The sequence below is a fragment of the Triticum aestivum genome, chromosome 2B (assembly GCF_018294505.1).
Source record: "Triticum aestivum cultivar Chinese Spring chromosome 2B, IWGSC CS RefSeq v2.1, whole genome shotgun sequence".
Taxonomy (NCBI): domain Eukaryota; kingdom Viridiplantae; phylum Streptophyta; class Magnoliopsida; order Poales; family Poaceae; genus Triticum; species Triticum aestivum.
In genome coordinates this window covers 435,337,078-435,356,974 of record NC_057798.1, presented here as the reverse complement: position 1 = coordinate 435,356,974, position 19,897 = coordinate 435,337,078, and the positions used below count along the sequence as shown (strand labels likewise).

Sequence of the window (19,897 nt, the reverse complement as noted above, 5' to 3'; positions counted from 1 at the left end):
TCTTTTTATCGCTTTGTGAGCTGAGTCGATGGGGAAGCGAATAGTTGTTTAGGATGCAAAAGGATTTTGTCTAATCCAAGGTGAATTTTTTTATTAAAAGATGCTCAAGAGCAATTAGATTTAGGCACCAGTTTCCTCCCATATTTTTTAGCGTCAGGTTGGGAAACTTCGCCAAGAGTTTCAGGACTTACTTTTCTTCGGATGAGAAAAAAGTAAAAGTGGAAAATGTAAGAATTTGATGCAAAATGTTATATCACAGAATACAGAAACTTCAGGTGTCTACAAATTAACGTGTTTTTAAAACAAAACACAACATTAGCTATTGATCATAATGTGATAGGAAGCAAACAGGCTGATTTCTTCGCAAAATCTTGCAAAGAATGGCATCTTTTTCCTCAGAAAAAAGGAAGGGAAGACTGGAATTGTTATTTTTCCTGCTCTAGAATACTCCCTCCGTTCCAAAATAGATGACCTAACTTTATACTAACTTTAGTAAAAAGTTGGGTCATCTATTTTGGAACGGAGGGAGTAACTAATAGTAATATTCCATGATACAGATGAACTCGACTGACCAAGATCACACATTTTGACATAAATGATAGTATGTACACCAGAATTTCAACAAAATAGTAGGTAGCAACTCAAAGAGATTCAGATGTTTCTTCATGCACTTTCTCTTGAACTCACACATGTCTTCTCTTTGTATACCATCAGTGCTCCGAGGAACTTAAGCCATCAGATTGAGGCCTAGGCAGACGTATGTGCACGACCTAAATGAGAGAACAACAAGCCTAGAGAAGCATGAGGAGCCAATCCACCACCTAGATCGATGGTGCCAAAGTGTTTGAGAAGCCTTGTGATCAGCACACCGGCAACGTACAATATCCGGGACAAGCTCACGGCGATGGTCAGGTAGTAAATTAGAGTCTTGAAGTATGGCATGGCTCTTCTGTGGACATGCACGTCCCGAGCGCAAGCAGCGCGATGCAGGCGAGCGAAGCATCGGCGACATTCATCATCTTGTTCTCCCCGTCATTGCTCTCACGGAACGACAACCCGCAGAGCACTGGTGGAAGTGACCCAAAGACCATGTGTGACAGTAGTGCTAGGACCATGTGGAGCCGGGCTTTCGACCACCTCCTGAGCTTGAGCCAATAGTGGCCGACGTTCTCATTTTTCCCTCGTTCATGTCTCGGATGTCTCTCTGATCAGCAATCTGGTATCCACAAGAAAATGATATGTTAGTTTTTGTAGTTTTGGGTTTGAGTTTTTCATAATGTTCAGTAAAATAATTTGAAAATTCACACAGGAGAGAAGTTTGTTACATTCTGAAAAATGAGAGTCGGTCCACCAATAAGGTTGGCTATGCCCAAGATGGAAGTAACTGACATGTTTTGGCGCCGCTTGATGCTGTTGTTCAAACAACGGAGAGGCTGGTGACTGACTCCACTAAGCCTCAATATACTGTGGCTTTTAGTATATCCCAATCATCCCTCTGTTGTTGCCTAGGAGCAGACGGATTCACATCTTCAGAGACTGACAACACTACATCTGTTGCTTGAGGAATCCGAGAAAGTAGTGGCGGATCTAGGATTTGAAATCAGGGTGGTCCTAAAAAAATAAATTTGACAACAAATATGACATGTGAACGTTCAAAATAATTACCAAGACCACATATAAATATATCAATATGGTCTTCCAAATACTTAAATTCTCAGTTTTGCAAGAATTCTGCAATAAGAATTTATTCTCAATCATTAAGGATAATTTGGGCATAAATGATGTGCAAAATTATGTATGTGTTCGGTTCATGTACTGGATAGCATATCATAGCAAAAAAACCTAAATCAAAAATCGGGAATGGAAATTGGGTATCCCGATACCTCAAATCGGGTTAACTGGGGCTGGAACACAGGTTGCTAATTTAACGCCACCGGACTGGTGACTTGGCGGCTGCCATCGTCTTTGTAGGTGTGCCAGGCGGCCGGGGGTACCGGCGAAGCCGCGCAGGGCAGGGCCGCCACAGTTCACAGGGGGCGCGGTTGGCGCGGGCGGAAAGGAGGCGAGAGCGGGATGCCTCCTGGGCGACGACCAGCGACCAGCGACAAAAAACGAGGCAGCGGGGATGGGACGGCTGAGTGGGTGGGTGTCGGGGAGACGGGGATGCGAACCAACCAGAAAGAACCATGTGGTGTGTGTGCTGTGTACGAGGGTCAAATATGTAATTGGGCTTATTTTTCTTTGGTCATCTCAACATGCTGCCTGGGTGTATATAGCCTAGTCTGAAATTCCAGGGTGGGCCGCGGACCACCCTGTCCACCCTCTGCCTCCGCCCCTGCGAGAAAGTATGTCACCCCTTTGGATGATACCTAGTATAGGGAAAAAAACTCGGTGATCAGATATACAAGATACATTTAGACGACACAGAAAAGAGAGGCAACAAGTTTCACAGAATTGGTTGCTCTCGGAGTTTTGTTTGTTCAGTACATGCATGTAAACTTATCTTGATTAACTTACTGATGATGGGCATTATGGACCTGTGGAATAATAAATCTAAAAGGAAAGTACTTTGGCCTGGTATGATATGTGTCACAATTGGGCTGAAAAATGAGCCATTCTCTGCAATACCGTGAGCATCTAAGCAAATGAAGTTACTACTGTCAGACTGCATCCCTGAATAATAGTATGTAGCTCATGCATGCATGCTGATCACTTAATCGGACCTACATTTCTTTGCCTACTTTGGCAGTGTACAACTAAATGCCTGAAGCTACCACGACACAGTCAACAAACAGAACTTGCAATTACTTTTTCTACACTTAATTAGCAGATGGTTTTGAATACAAAATGCAGGTAACGGTGCAAATAGGATCTAAAATTCAGGAAAGTAGTCAAAAGATATATGTAGCAAATTGTACAAGTAGCAGGAAGAAACAAATTAAATGTAAATAAAGAATGGCTTACCTTGAGTATAGGATTTTCCTAAGAAGGCACGCGAGATAAACACGATATGTATACTCAGTACACCCTAGATGAATCAACAACCTAACAACAACAGCAAAAGAACACATTGGATTCACAAATCATCTATTCTAGCAATCCATGAATCCAAAATTTGAATGATCTCTTGAGGATAATGACAACAACAGCAAAAGCGCACATTAGAATCGCACACCACAAACTGACAAATAGGGCTAATTAGTTTACCAAATCCAATACACTTAAGTAAGTGTCAAAAAAATCTGCTTCTTAGATAGTAGTGTCATACAACAAACTACGGAATTTAGTACATCTCTGGAATCGGGACAAAGTCTCATAACCTAAAATGGGCTTCGGTCTCATTATTCATGGATGAACACTTCTATCGCATTGACGATTAGTATAATACTGAGTACCTGTCAGATAGTAGTGTCGCAGAACAAATGGTTGTTGTCTCTTTCCAATCAAACGTATGAGTAAATTGCTTGAGAGATACAGTTAGTTGCTTGCTCAACAACAAAAGGGAAACCATATAGCATAGAGTCAGTTGCTTTCTATGAAACAAAAGGGAAACCAAAAAGAAATCCATCTCACAGCTTACTGCTTGAATAATCTTGAGAACATGAGGAGCCTTTAGTGTGAAGATCCTTCACAAGGGCCCACCGAAACATACAAAGATCATCAGGGCCATCTAGTACTGGCGCAAAACATTATCATGTGAAAGTACTCTAAATCTTACATGTTGCGTTTCTTCAATACAGTAATTGGTCCACTTTTATCATCAATTGTATCAAATTGGTCCTTCAGATCAGCTAAATTTTCCTCATTGATTGCACTTGCCAATGCTTGAATAGGCAATGTTGCACAAAGAAACCAAATGAGACTACACAACAAAAGGACGGTGTGGTGTTTTTAGGAGAAATGGTTCAATGCAAAGGTCATATTATTACATGGAGTAATAACAACAAGAAGGTTCTAGCAGTCTACTCCATGGAGTAACCACAATAATAACATCCACTTGAGAGTGGTTGCGTAGGGAGTGAGAGGCAAGCCTGAAAGTGTGTTTCCAAGGCACGGTGGTGTCCTTGCAAGGTTGTGGCTAGCATTCGTCTATTCAGACAATGCTTATTAATTGATGTACATATAATTAGATAAAAGAGCATACTTCTTAGGAACTATATTCATTCTGTGAATGGCAGTGTGAATCTCTGTCATTAAAAAGGAGCAGCCTGAAATATTATTTGTGGGCATAAAGCTCTCTTGCACATTTCTTTTGTTGTATTGTCCAGAACCAATTGGGCAGTCCCTAATGCTGAAAGGATTATAGGTGGCAAAAAACCCTGGAGGTAACAACCTTTGTTGTGAAAGTACTTGCTTTATTCTCAGTGCGGAAGTGCTAAAGTATGGAGAAAATCCTAGTATACCATGAGTTATTGGTTCCTTATCAGACTGAAGAAAGCATTCACACATCCAAGATGTCTGTTAGATTGTTAACATAGAATCAATTCAGTTAAGATTACTCCTTTCTGTTGATATAATTAGATAAAAGAGAATACTGCTTATGAACTACTCCCTCCGTTCTAAAATAGATGACTCAATTTTGTACTAACTTAGTAAAAAGTTAGTATAAAGTTGGGTCATCCATTTTGGAATGGAGGGAGTATATTCGTAATATGAATGACTGTGTGAATCTCTCGGCAGAATTATGAAGAGAATATTGGTTAGGAACCAAGTTTAAAAGTGAACCTCGCATATGATAATATTGCTATTATTCTTTTCTTCTTCTTCATTTCCATTTTTTCATCAGCTTGTAAGTGCGTGAACTGAACAACCAAATCAGATTTAAGTAGAAGTAGAACAATAGAGGGGTTGGGTGCCATCCAGTTTTAAAAATCAAGAACCAGAATTTGCAAAAACTGGAATTTACCTAGCGATGTTGGATGTCGTCCAACGGAGGAGATGGAGGAGCATGTCCTAATGTCCCAATGGAAAATCCTTGGCCTCTCATGTCCTTCTACCAAACACGTAAGAAGTCCTCAAATCATCTCCAATTGGCATGTCAATCAACATGTTCTTGGCTTTGCAAGTCCTGACCGTCACAAAATAAAATTCAAAGAGAAAATAGACGGGAACATGAGTTATACCATTGACAGAAGATGCTTGGGAGGGCCAGTGCAGCACAGCGAGCCGGCATTGCACGTCGGCAACAGCAAGGGCGCGTCCACCAGCCGCGAGAGCCGAACTGGTCGGGCGCCGCGGGGCAGCGCGCCGCTGGGCGGTCGAGCCATTGTGGTGGGTGGCGGGGGCTCATACGCAGGGACGGGGATTTCCTTCTCCTCCGATTAACTCCCATCCATGGAGCGGCAGTAGAGGTGGCGGCTGTGGGAGGACCAGGCGGCGGCAGGGCGGTGAACCGCATGGGAGGATCAGCGGCGGAGGCTGCGGGAGGACCTTGAGCGGCGGGGCAGCAAACCGCGCGGGAGGCTGCGGGAGGATCATCGAACGGGCGGCCCGCCCATGCTGTGGCGTCGGATGGGAGGAGGAGGGGAGTGGGCGAGAGGGCGTGCGGGCTTGTGGGTGAGAGGTCGTGCGGGTGTTGTTGGCAGTTTTTTTCTTTTTCGAACGGCCGTCAGGGTTAGCGATCAATAGATTGGTGGCTTAATACTGTGTGGTTTGCAGTGTTAAACACCAGAGGATTAGAGACCATTAGATCTTGTATATGGATGGGTTAGATTGTTTGAATCTGCCATCTCTCTTTCTTTTATAGTGGTAGTAGATAGTAGATGAAGATCTGGGCATTCGATGTGATTGTTGTTATATTGTATCACATTATCCACCAACGGGCCTATTATTATCTGCAAAATAAGAGAACATGCTAGTGCCTACGTGCAGTTTGAACACTACTACATGCCTACATGCTAGTGCCTATTTGGTTTGTAGAATTAAAATGCACCAACGTGCCATCTTCGATCTGACATGATTAACATGGATATTTGATTACAATCTAGAAAAATGTAGCCTTCTTCACAAAAGGTTGGAGTGGATGAAAAATTCCCTAGGAAAACTAGTACAGATAAATCCAAAGGAGAAATGCTTATGAATTGTAACCATATGAATCAAGCAACCAATATGGGGTGGGGGCGGGGTGGGGGTGTGTGTCTTGAAATCCTCCAAAATTCCTTCAGAAATCGTAGTACATTGTCATTGTAAACATGGGAAAAGGTGTCAAAAATTAAGCTCTCTTATGGTTAAAATTTAACAGGAAAGGAGCATCACCTCGATATACAGCTTCTTTAGGCATGTAAAGTATCTCAGGAAACTGACAACTTGGTCCAGGTTGGGGCCAATAGATTCTAGTGCCAAGACCTTCACTGTGCACAGAATCTGGGTGAAGCTTTTCTGGATGATAGACGAACATACATCTTCAAATTTAGAAATAATTTTGATATCAAGAAGTACAGGTAGAAGACAACCATTGTACCTAAAAGTAGGAGTATTTAACACACGAGCAGCCCACCACTGTCAATTTCGGCACAGAAATGACATTGATTCTTGTTGCACATTGTTGATCAACTAAAAGTAATCTCTCAACTGAAGGTTTGTCCTCAATGACCATATTGTGGTCCACATTTTGTGATCTCTCGTTGCAGCACCAGCAACACACATAAATAGTCTAGAGAGTCCTGAAGGTGATGTAGAAGCTACTCGACCAATTCATCACCTGAAGATGAAGGAACTCAAGTGCAGTACAATCGCGGAGTAGGCACTCCATGTCATCCTTTGGGATGCAGACGGCGACGGGCTCGAGGTGCTTCAGTTGTGGTTGAAAAAGAGCAGGCGCGTCATTAAGGGGGGTGGTACTTCATAAATTGGCGAGGCGCAGCATGGGCGTGAAGCAGAGCACGGACGTTGGTAGTGAGTGCATATGCCCATCATTAAAACTAAGCTCCTCGAGCTGATCTAGGGCGGGGGATCGGAACCACTCGTCAAGATTGGCTCGGTCCTTACCATTGGAAAGAACTTGCCCGTGATAAGTCCTCTGATTGGGCCATGATGACTGCCGAGGATCTGGGAGAACACATCCAAGATTTTGCGATAGCCATGGCAGAGCTCGTGGGCGTCGAGGAGGTCGAGAGGGGTGGAGAGCCATAGGGGGCGCCACCGCCGGGAAAGGGCGTTTGTCCTCGTGATACGTCTCCAACGTATCTATAATTTTCGATTGTTCCATGATGTGATATTATCATTCTTAAATGTTTTACAATCATTTTATATCATTTTTTGGTACTAACCTATTGACATAGTGCCCAGTGCCACTTGTTGTTTTCTGCTTGTTTTTTACATCGTAGGAAATTAATACCAAACGGGTCCAAACGCAGTGAAACTTTTTGTGTATTTTTTCTAGCCAGAAGACACCGTATGGGCCAAGAAAGTACCTGAGGGGTGCTTCAAGGGGAGCACAACCCACCAGGGTGTGCCTATGGGCCCAGGCACACCTAGGTGGGTTGTGCCCACCTCAGTGGCCTTCCGCACCGCCTCTTTGCTCTATAATACCCCAATATTCCAGAAACCCTAGGGGAGTCAACGAAAATCAATTCCAACCGCCGCAAGTTCCAGAAACACCAAATCAAATCTAGACACCATCTCGAAGGGGTTCATCATGTCCACTGGTGCCTCTCCGATGATGCGTGAGTAGTTCTTTGTAGACCTACAGGTTCGTAATTAGTAACTAGATGGCTTCCTCTCTCTCTCTCTCTTGATTCTCAATACAATGGTCTCTTGGAGATCCGTATGATGTAAGTCTTCTTGCGGTGTGTTTGTTGGGATCCGATGAACTTTGAGTTTATGATCAGATCTATGTTTTTATCCATGAAATTTTTTTGAGTCTTCTTTGATCTCTTATATGCATGATTGATTATAGCCTTGTATTCCTTCTCTGATATTTGGTTTTTGTTTGGCCAACTTGACCTATTTATCTTACAATGGGAAGAGGTGCTTTGTGATGGGTTCAATCTTACGGTGTTTGATCCCAGTGACAGAAGGGGAAACAACATGTATGTATCGTTGCTATTAAGGATAACAAGATGGGGTCTATTTCTACATAAATAGATATTGTCTACATCATGTCATCATTCTTATTGCATTACTTCGTTTTCCCATGAACTTAATACACTAGATGCATGCTGGATAGCGGTCGATGTGTGGAGTAACAGTAGTAGATGCAGGCAGGAGTCGGTCTACTAATCTTGGACGTGATGCCTACATAATGAACATTGCCTCGATATCGTCTTGATTATTTGAAATTCTATCAATTGCCGAACAGTAATTGTTTTCCCACCATTTGCTATTTTCTCGAGAGAAGCCACTAGTGAAACTTACGGCCCTCGTGACTCTTCTTTAATATATTTGCTTTCCCAATCTATTTTCCTTTGCTTTTATTTTCAGTTCTATTAAACAAAAAATACAAAAATACCTTGCTGCACTTTATTTTAATTTGCGATCTATTTATCCTATCTATTACAACTTTATCATGTCTTCTCGCCAATTTCCGGCACCGTTACCAAAAAGGGATTGACAATCCCTTTAACACGTCGGGTTGCGAGTATTTGTTATTTGTGTGCAGGGGCTGTTTACGTAGTGTTGCTTTGTTCTCCTACTAGTTCGATAACCTTGGTCTCATCATTTAGGTAAATACCTACCGTCATTGTGCTGCATCATCCTTTCCTCTTTGGGGAAATACGGACGTAGTTCAAGCAGGCATCAAAAGGAATTTCCGGCGCAGTTGCCGGGGAGGATCATCAACATCAACCAGGTTCCTAATCACAAATCTCATCTCCTCATAATTTACATTATTTTCATTCGCCTCTCGTTTTCCGCTCCCCACTTCACAAAAAAAGTTGCCATTTTATTCGCCCTGTTTTTCGTTCGTCATTTTCTCATTAGATGTGTTTTTGAGTGCAATCTTGTTGCATAGTCACCATGACTCAAGAGAACACCAAGTTGTGTGATTTCTCAAATACCAACAACAATGATTTTATTAGCACTCTGATTGCTCCTCCCGCCACTAGTGTGGAGTCTTGTGATATTAATGACGCTTTGCTGAATCTTGTTATGAAAGATCAATTTGCCGATACTCCTAATGAGGATGTTGCATCCCATCTTAACACATTCGTGGAATTATGTGATATGCAAAAGAAAAAAGATGTGGACAATGTTGCTGTGAAGTTGAAATTACTTCCGTTTTCTTTGCGAGATTGCGTAAAAATTTGGTTTTCTTCTTTGCCTCGCAATAGTATCAATTCTTGGAACAAGCACAAGGATGCTTTTATTACTAAGTATTTTCCGCCCGCAAATATCATTTCCCCTAGAACACAGATCATAAATTTCAAGCAACTTGAACATGAGCATGTTGCACAATCTTGGAAAAGGATGAAATTGATGCTAAGGAATTGCCCAACTCATGGGTTTAATCTTTCGATGATCGTAGAAAAATTTTATGCGGGATTGAATTTTGTTTCTCGTAATCTTTTAGATTCCGCGGCGGAGGGTACTTTTATGGAAATTACTTTGGGTGAAACTACTAAATTACTATACAATATTGTGGCAAATTACTCACAGTGGCATACCAAAAGAGCTCCTACTAGTAAAAAAGTCAATTTAGTAGAAGAAATTAATTCTTTGAGTGAAAAAGTTGATGCTCTTATGAAGTTGGTTGCTAATAAAAGTGCTCCTATTGATTTTAATGATGTGCCTTTGTCGACTTTGATTGAGCAAAATAGTGATGCCATAGATGTGAATTTTATGTCAGGAAACAATTTCAATAACAATGCTTACAGAGGTAATTTTAATCCTAGGCCTTTTCCTAGTAATTCCTCTAATAATTATGGTAATTCCTATGGTAATCCTTCTTATAATAATAATAGAAACACCTCTGATCTTGAGAACAATATTAAAGAATTTATCAATACTCAAGTTTTCTATGCTATGATAGAAGAGAAGCTGAATAAGAAAAGAATCAATTAAAACATGTTTATAAGTATTGATAGAATTTCTCATGGTGTAGAAACTCTCAAGATGAAAACTTTTGTGCCTAAAGATGAAGAATCAATTAAATCTCTTTATGTTTCCATGGATGAAAGTAAGAAAAGAACGGCTATGCTTAGAGCTAAAAGAATTTTTTTAGAAAAGGTGTTTTATAATGATTAATTTCATAAAAGTGATGAAGATCTTAAAATGATTGGTGTTTCTTCTATTGTTATTTGTTTAGAAAAATTAAGATTGATGAAAATGGGACTGGAGAAGAGTCAACTTTAGTTAGAAGGCGTCCTGATAATTCGGAGGGTGAAAATCTTGTTAAAAAATTGATAGAAGTGGGTTTGAAGAGGTCAAGACTTTAACTAGTGATGTGCCCACTATTTTGGATTACAAAGACCTTAATTATGACAGTTGCTCCTTGGTTGATTGTATTTCTTTGTTGAAATCCATGATAAATTCACCCCATGCTTATGAACAAAATAAAGCTTTTACTAAACATATTGTTGATGCTATGATGAAAGCTTTTGAAGAAAGTTGAAATTAGAAGTTTCTATTCCTAGAAAATTACATGATGAATGGGAACCTACCATCAAAGTCAAGATTAAAAATTGTTAGTGTCTTGCTTTATGTGGCTTGGGTACTAGTGTTTCTACAATTCCGAAGTCTTTATGTGATGTGCTTGGTCTTATTGATATTGAAGAATGCTCTTTAAATTTGCACTTGGCAGATTCTACTATTAAAAAGCCTATCAGAAGAATTAATGATGTTATTATTCTTGAAAATAGGAATTATGTGCCCATGGATTTCATTGTTCTTTATATTTATTGCAATCCATCTTGTCCAATTATACTTGGTATACCGTTTTTACATACTATTGGTGCCGTGAATGATATGAAAGAAGGTAACATTAAATTTCAATTTCCACTAAGGAAGGGTATGGAAATATTCCCTAGAACAAGAATTAGGCCACCATATGAATCAATCATGAGGGCATCATATGGATCTAGAACTAAAGATGATAAAACTTAGATCCTATGCATTATGCCTAGCTAGGGGCTTAAAACGATAGCGCTTGTTGGGAGGTAACCCAACTTGTATCTTTTTTTTGGGTTTTCTTACTGTTTTCAATAAAATACCTTATTATGCCTCTAATTAGATGTGTTTTTGTGGTTTAAATTAGTGTTTGTGCCAAGCAATACCTTTGGGATGATTTGGATGAGAGTTGATTTGATCTTGCTGAAAAATAGAAACTTTTGCGCTCATGAAATTTATTTCATTTTTATTAGAAGAGTGCTTTTGAGTTGATTATTTTTGTAGAAGATTAATAAACAAATTATTCACGTCTTCCTAATTTTTCAGAATTTTTGGAGTTACATAAGTATTCGAAGTAGTCAGATTGCTACATACTGTTCTATTTTTGGCTGATTCTGTTGTCTTTGTGTTGTGTGCTTGCTTTGATGATTCTATGGTTTTCCTTGAAGAGTTTTTGCCATAGAAATGTTGGAATACATTAGATATAATGCAAAAAATAAAATATGAATGAGTTTTCAACAGTACGTATAGTAGTGTTTGCTTTCTTATACTAACCGATCACACGCAGGTTTTGTTGAGTTTTGTGTGATTGAAGTTTTCAAGCTTTGGGTGATCTTACGATGGATGAAGGAATAAGGATTAGCAAACGGCTAAGCTTGGGGATTCCCGAGGCACCCCAAGATAATACTCAAGAAGTAGCAAGCAACTAAGCTTGGGGATGCCCCCGAGTGGCATCCCCTCTTTCTTCTAACAACCATCGGTATTTTACTTGGAACTATATTTTTATTCGTCACATATTATGAGTTTTGCTTGCAACATCTTGTATGATATGAGTCTCTGCTTGTTTTTCTTTGTGTTTTAAGTCTTGAATCCTTGCTGGACACAACTTTTTGAGGGTGCCAAAATTTATTCTATGCTTGCTCCTATGCTTCACTTAAATTTTTAGAGCCTTGGAATTGCTCTAGTGCTTCACTTATATCTCTTTGAGCACATGTCTGCTTTGTTATTTTTGAAGAAATGCTCTCATGTTTCACTTAGATTTATTTGAGATTTAGTAAATTTTTAATAAATTCTTTCTTGCTTCACTTAGATTATTTTGAGAGAAAGAAATATTATGCTCATGTTCTTCACTTAAATTTGTTCGAGCTTATTAAAAGCAACATATGAAAATAGTCCCAAAGTGATAGATATCCAAGGAGGATATAATAAAAACTTTCATGAAGATCATTGGACAAAATAAACTTGGTTTTTGGTAATGTTTTGAGATATGATGATATGATATGTGAGTCATCTTGATGAGTAATTGTGCTTTAGTAAGAATATTGGTGTTAAGGTTTATGATTCCCTATGCAAGCACGAAAGTCAATAGTTATGCAATGAAATTACATCCTACTTGTGGTGCATTATTCGGTGTTACTTGTGCTTAATGCTTGGGTACGAGATTTTTTCGTTTCTTGGTTGGGCGCTTCTCATTTTTTTGCTAGCCTTCATTTTTCACTAAGTATGATCACTACTTGTGCATCCAAAACCCTTTATACCAGTTTTGCCATATGAGTCCACTATACCTACCTATTTGCAGTATTTCAGTGCCGTTCTAAGCAAATTTGCATGTGCCATCTCTAATTTTCAAAATAAATTTCTCATTTGTGTTCTCGTACCGCTCGCGAGGCGGTGAGGGGTTTCCAATATTTTCCATGCTAGATGTGTTATTCTCATGATGATTGTTTATGCACTTGTCATTGCACGAGAGTACGGCAAAGTTATTAGGGATGCCTAGTTCCGAAATGAAAAAAAATGAATTTACTTTATGTTGTCAAATAATAAATTCCTTGGAAAGTGTTGGTATGGAGGCACTGATACGTCCATTTTGCATCATGCTTTTATATCAATATTTATTGCATTATGGGCTGTTTTTACACATTATATCTCAATACTTATGGCTATTACAAGGTTTACCATGAAGAGGGGGAATGCCGGCAGCTGGAATTCTGGCTGGAAAAGGAGCAAACATTGGAAACCTATTCTGCACTGCTCCAAAAATCCTGAAACTCCATGAAAAATCTTTAGGAATTAATAAGAATTATTGGGTGAAATAAATACACCAGGGGGCCGACACCTCAGCCAGGAGAGTGGGCGCGCCCCACCCCTACTGGGCGCGCCCCCTGTCTCCTTGGCTCCCTGGTGGGCCACCGGTGTCCATCTTCTACTATATTAGAGCTTTTACCCTGGAAAAAATTGTGGGCAAGCTTACGGGACGAAACTCCGCCGCCACGAGGCGGAACCTTGGCGGAACCAATCTAGGGCTCTGGCTGAGCTGTTCTGCCGAGGACACTTCCCTCCGGGAGGGGGAAATCATCACCAACGTCATCACCAATGATCCTCTCACCGGGAGGGGGTCAATCTCCATCAACATCTTCGCCAGCAGCATCTCCTCTCAAAACCCTAGTTCATCTCTTGTATCCAGTCTTGTATCAAAACAACAAATTGGTACATGTGGGTTGCTAGTAGTGTTGATTACTCCTTGTAGTTGATGCTAATTGGTTTACTTGGTGAAAGATCATATGTTCAGATCCTTAATGCATATTATTACCCCTCTGATTATGAACATGAATATGCTTTGTCAGTAGTTACGTTTGTTCCTGAGGACATGGGTGAAGTCTTGCTATTAGTAGTCATGTGAATTTGCTATTCGTTCGATATTTTGATGAGATGTATGTTGTCTTTTCCTCTAGTGGTGTTATGTGAACGTCAACTACATGACACTTCACCATTAGTTGGGCCTAGAGGAAGGCATGGGGAAGTAATAAGTAGATGATGGGTTGCTAGAGTGACAGAAGCTTAAACCCTAGTTTATGCGTTGCTTTGTTAGGGCTGATTTGGATCCATATGTTTAATGTTGTGGTTAGGTTTACCTTAATACTTCTTTTGTAATTGCGAACGCTTGCAATAGGGGTTAATCATAAGTGGGATGCTTGTCCAAGTAAGGGCAGTACTCAAGCACCGGTCCACCCACATATCAAATTATCAAAGTACCGAACGCGAATCATATGAACGTGATGAAAACTAACTTGATGATAATTCCCATGTGTCCTCGGGAGCTCCTTCCTCATTATTAGAAATTTTCCAGGCTTATCCTTTGCTACATAAAGGATTGGCCCACCTTGCTGCACTTTATTTACTTTATTTACTTGTTACTCGTTACTATTTATCTTATCACAGAACTATCTATTATTTTAGTGCTTGCAGAGAAAACCTTACCAAAAACCGCTTATCATTTCCTTTTGCTCCTCGTTGGGTTCGACACTCTTACTTATCGAAAGGACTACGATAGATCCCCTACACTTGCGGGTCATCAGGCACTCGTGGATACGGTTAGCCATGGAATGTGAAAGTATGGTGGAAAAAGGAATAAACTTTATTTTCTGTTTGGGAACTGCCTATGATGTATCTAGCATGGAAAGTATTGGGAACTCTAAGTCGTTTTCTATGGTGGGAAAGGTACGCCTCCCAAAATGTTATGATCTCTCAAGTTTTGCTTTGAGCTGTGGCACCTCCACAAATCCCTACTTCCCTCTATGAAGGGCCCTCCTTTTACTTTATGCAATTTTATTTTTGAATTTGAGTCTCCATCTTCTCTTATGGAGAACCAACTAAGGGACACTATGATTGTATTTGAGCATTGGGTGTAGCTAATATTCGAGTGTGTTTCATGAATGGATCAATGATTGAGCATAATGGGCTAGGGATAACTTGCTTTAGTGTTGATATTTTTAAAGACCTGGTTGCTTGTTGATATGCTTGAGTATTAAAGTCTTCATGTCAAAACTAGACTATTGCTTTGAACGATATAAAAGTCCAAATGTCCATGCTACAAAGAATAGAAAATGTGATGAACATGTTAGGCGGCATTCCACGTCAAAAATTCTGTTACTCTTTTCTGGCGCCGTTGCCAGGGAGTGTAGCGCTTTTGGTGAGTGGAACTTGGTAAGGAAACATTTATATATTGTGCTGAAATTTTCTGTTACTTGTCACTATGGAAACTAATCCTTTGAGGGGCTTGTTCGGGGTATCTTCGCCCCGACCAGAAGAGCAAAGAGTTGGTCCTCAACCTACTAAACTTTATGAAAATATTTACTTTGAGATTCCTTCGGGTATGATATACAAACTGCTAGCTAATCCATTTGCAGGAGATGGAACATTGCATCCCGATTTACACCTTATCTTTGTGGATGAAGTTTGTGGATTATTTAAGCTTCCAGGTATTCCCGATGATGTTGTCAAAAGGAAGGTCTTCCCATTATCTTTTAAGGGAGATGCATTGACATGGTATAGGCTATGTGATGATACGAGATCTTGGAATTATCTTTTAAGGGAGATGCATTTCACCCGAAGTTCTATCCTATGCATGTTGTTCATTGTGATCGTAATTACATATATAATTTCTGGCCTTGCCAAGGAGAAAGCATCGCTCAAGCTTGGGGAGGATTAAGTCAATGTTATATTCATGCCCCAATCATGAGCTCTCTCGGGAAATGATTATTCAGAACTTTTATGCTCGGCTTTCTCTTGATAATCACAACCTGCTTGATACTTCATGTGCTAGTTCTTATATGCTGAAGACTATTGATTTCAAATGGGACTTACCGGAAAGAATTAAACGGAACTCTGAAGATTGGGGTTCCAACGATGATAAGGAGTCAGGTATGACACCTAAGTTCGATTGTGTTAAATCTTTTATGGATACCGATGGTTTTCGTGGATTTAGCGCTAAGTATGGACTTGACTCTGAGATAGTAGCTTCTTTCTGTGAATCTTTTGCTACTCATGTTGATCCCCTAAAGAGAAGTGGTTTAAATATAATCCTCCTATTGAAGTGAAAGTAGTTGCACCTATTACAGTTGAAGAAAAGACTATCACCTAGAGTGATCCTATTGTTCCTACTACTTATGTTGAGAAACCTCCCTTTCCTGTTAGGATAAAGTATCATGCTAAAGCTTCAACTGTTGTTCGTAAGGGTAATACTAGGACTTATACACCTCCTGAGCAAATCAATGTTGAACCTAGTATTGCTATGGTTAAAGATCTCTTGGATGATGATTTAGATGGGTATGTTATTTATTTCTATGGTGAGACTGCTAATATTGCTAGACCAGATACTAAGATACATAGACCTATCGTAGGCATGCCTGTTATTTCTATTAAAATAGGAGATCATTGTTATCATGGCTTATGTGATATGGGTGCTAGTGCTAGTGCAATACCTTATACCTTATATCAAGAAATTATGCATGATATTGCACCCGTTGAATTAGAAGACATTGATGTTACTATTAAGCTTGCTAAGAGGGATACCATTAAACCTATTGGGATTGTTAGAGATGTTGAAGTCTTGTATGGGAAGGTTAAATACCCTGCTGATTTTCTTGTTCTTGGCTCCCCACAAGATGATTTTTGTCCCATTATTTTTGGTAGACCATTCTTAAATACAGCTAGTGCTAAGATTGATTGTGAAAAAGATACTTTCACCGTTGGCATAGATGGTATGTCTCATGAGTTTAGTTTTGCTAAGTTTCGTAGACAACCTCGTGATAGGGAACCACCTAGTAAGGATGAAATTATTGGTCTTGCTTCCATTGACATTCCTCCTACTGATCCGTTAGAACAATACTTGCTAGACCATGAAAACGACATGTTTATGAAGGAAAGAAGGGAAATAGATGAAGTGTTCCTCAAACAGGAACCTATGCTAAAACATAACCTTCCCGTTGAAATTATTGGGGATCCCCCTCCACCCAAGGGTGATCCCGTGTTTGAACTCAAACCATTACCTGATAATCTTAAGTATGCTTGTCTTGATGAAAAGAAAATATATCATGTTATTATTAGGGCTAACCTTCCAGAGCAAGAAGAAGAAAGATTATTGAAAACTCGGAAGAAGCACCGAGCAGCTATTGGATATACTCTGGATGATCTTAACGGCATTAGTCCCACATTATGCCAACACAAAATTACAGTGGAGAAAGATGCCAAACCAGTTAGAGATCCTCAACGACAACTAAATCCCAAGATGAAAGAAGTGGTAAGAAAGGAGATACTAAAGCTCCTTGAGGCAGGTATTATTTATCCCGTTGCTGATAGTGAATGGGTAAGCCCTGTCCATTGTGTTCCTAAAAAGGGAGGTATTACCGTTGTTCCTAATGATAAAGATGAATTGATCCCGCAAAGAATTATTATAGGTTATAGGATGGTAATTGATTTCCGTAAGTTAAATAAAGCTACTAAGAAAGATCATTACCCTTTACCTTTTATTGATCAGATGCTAGAAAGACTATCCAAACACACACATTTCTGCTTTCTAGATGGTTATTCTGGCTCCTCTCAGATACCTGTGTCAGCGAAGGATCAATCTAAAACTACTTTTACTAGCCCTTTTGGTACTTTTTCTTATAGACGTATGCCTTTTGGTTTATGTAATGCACCTGCTACCTTTCAAAGATGCATGATGGCTATATTCTCTGATTTTTGTGAAAAGATTTGTGAGGTATTCATGGATGATTTCTCCGTTTATGGATCCTCTTTTGATGATTGTTTGAGCAACCTTGATCGAGTTTTGCAGAGATGCAAAGACACTAGTCTCGTCCTGATTTGGGAAAAGTGTCACTTTATGGTTAATGAAGGCATTGTCTTGGGGCATAAGATCTCCGAGAGAGGTATTGAAGTTGATAAAGCCAAAGTTGATGATATTGAAAAGATGCCATGTCCCAAGGACATAAAAGGTATAAGAAGTTTCCTTGGTCATGCCGGTTTTTATAGGAGGTTCATTCAGGACTTTTCTAAAATCTCTAGGCCTCTGACTAATTTATTGCAAAAAGATATTCCTTTTGTCTTTGATGATGATTGTGTAGAAGCATTTGAAATACTTAAGAAATCTTTGATCACTGCACCTATCGTTCAGCCACCTAATTGGAATTTACCTTTTGAAATTATGTGCGATGCTAGTGCTTATGCTGTAGGTGTTGTTCTAGGGCAAAGAGTCGATAAGAAATTGAATGTTATCCAGTATGCTAGTAAAACTCTTGATATTGCCCAGAGAAATTATGCTACTACTGAAAAAGAGTTCTTAGCAGTTGTGTTTGCATGTGATGAGTTTAGACCTTATATTGTTGATTCCAAAGGTACTATTCACACTGATCATGCTGCTATTAAATATCTTATGGAAAAGAAAGATGCTAAGCCTAGACTCATTAGATGGGTTCTCTTGCTCCAAGAGTTTGGTTTACACATTATTGATAGAAACGGAGCTGAGAACCCCGTTGCGGATAACTTGTCTAGGTTAGAGAATGTTCTTGATGACCCACTGCCTATTGATGATAGCTTTCTTGATGAACAATTAGCGGTCATTAATCCTTCTCGTACTGCTCCTTGCTATGCTAATTATTGTAATTACATTGTTGCTAAATTTATACCACCTAGTTTCACATACCAGCAAAAGAAAAAGTTCTTTTATGATTTAAGACATTACTTCTGGGATGACCCACACCTTTATAAAGAAGGAGTAGATGGTGTTATTAGACGTTGTGTGCCTGAGCATGAACAGGAACAGATTCTACGGAAGTGTCACTCTAAATCTTATGGAGGACACCACGCTGGAGATAGAACTGCACACAAGGTACTACAATCTCATTTTTATTGGCCTACTCTCTTCAAAGACGCTCGTAAGTTTGTCTTATCTTGTGATGAATGTCAAAGAATAGGTAACATTAATAGACGTCAAGAAATGCCTATGAATTACTCTCTTGTTATTGAACCGTTTGATGTTTGGGGCTTTGATTAAATGGGACCTTTTCCTGCCTCTAATGGTTATACACATATTTTAGTTGCTGTTGATTACGTTACTAAGTGGGTAGAAGCTATTCCAACTAGTAGTGCTGATCATAACACTTCTATTAAAATGCTTAAAGAAGTTATTTTTCCGAGGTTTGGAGTCCCTAGATATCTTATGACTGATGGTGGTTCACATTTTATTCATGGTGCTTTCTGTAAGATGCTTGCTAAGTATGATGTCAATCATAGAATCGCATCTCCTTATCATCCGCAGTCTAGTGGTCAAGTAGAGTTGAGCAATAGAGAGCTCAAATTAATTTTGCAAAAGACTGTGACTAGATCGAGAAAAAATTGGTCCAAAAAACATGATGATGCATTATGGGCCTATAGAACTGCATACAAAAATCCTATGGGTATGTCTCCATATAAGATGGTCTATGGAAAAGCGTGTCATTTACCTCTTGAACTTGAACATAAGGCATATTGGGCTATTAAAGAGCTCAATTATGACTTCAAACTTGTTGGTGAGAAGAGGTTGTTCGATATTAGCTGACTTGATGAATGGAGAACCCAAGCCTATGAGAATGCCAAGCTATTCAAAGAAAAAGTCAAAAGCTGGCATGACAAAAGGATACAAAAGCATGAGTTTAACGTAGGAGATTATGTGTTATTATTCAACTCTTGTTTAAGATTTTTTGCAGGAAAATTTCTCTCAAAATGGGAAGGTCCTTACGTTATCGAGGAGGTCTATCGTTCTGGTGCCATAAAAACCAACAGCTTCGAAGGCACAAGTCCAAGGGTGGTAAACGGTCAAAGAATTAAACATTATATTTCAGGTAATCCTATCAATGTTGAAACTAATATTATTGAAACCGTAACCCCTGAGGAATACATAAGGGACACTTTCCAGAATGTTCCAGACTCCGAAAAGGAATAGGTATGTGGTACGGTAAGTAAACCGACTCCAAAACAACTCCAATGGAATTTTTTATCAGTTTTGGAATATTTAAGAATTTTAGGAAGAAAGAAG

At 39.5% G+C, this 19,897-nt stretch overlaps 1 long non-coding RNA gene across 7 annotated transcripts; it reads right to left on the bottom strand.

Moving 5' to 3' along the window:
* Window positions 1–552: 552 nt before the first annotated feature.
* LOC123045322 (uncharacterized) lies at window positions 553–5,578 on the bottom strand. Of its 7 annotated transcripts, none has more exons than XR_006421297.1 (4): window positions 5,124–5,578; window positions 2,965–4,993; window positions 1,326–2,369; window positions 553–1,216 (listed from the first exon to the last, which is right to left on the bottom strand). It is a non-coding gene; the product is annotated as an uncharacterized lncRNA (long non-coding RNA). The 7 variants fall into 7 exon arrangements; XR_006421295.1 differs by having other exon boundaries at window positions 1,326–1,611; window positions 1,884–4,993; window positions 5,124–5,576; XR_006421298.1 differs by having other exon boundaries at window positions 1,326–3,045; window positions 3,396–4,993; window positions 5,124–5,576.
* Between the last annotated feature and the right edge of the window lie 14,319 nt (window positions 5,579–19,897).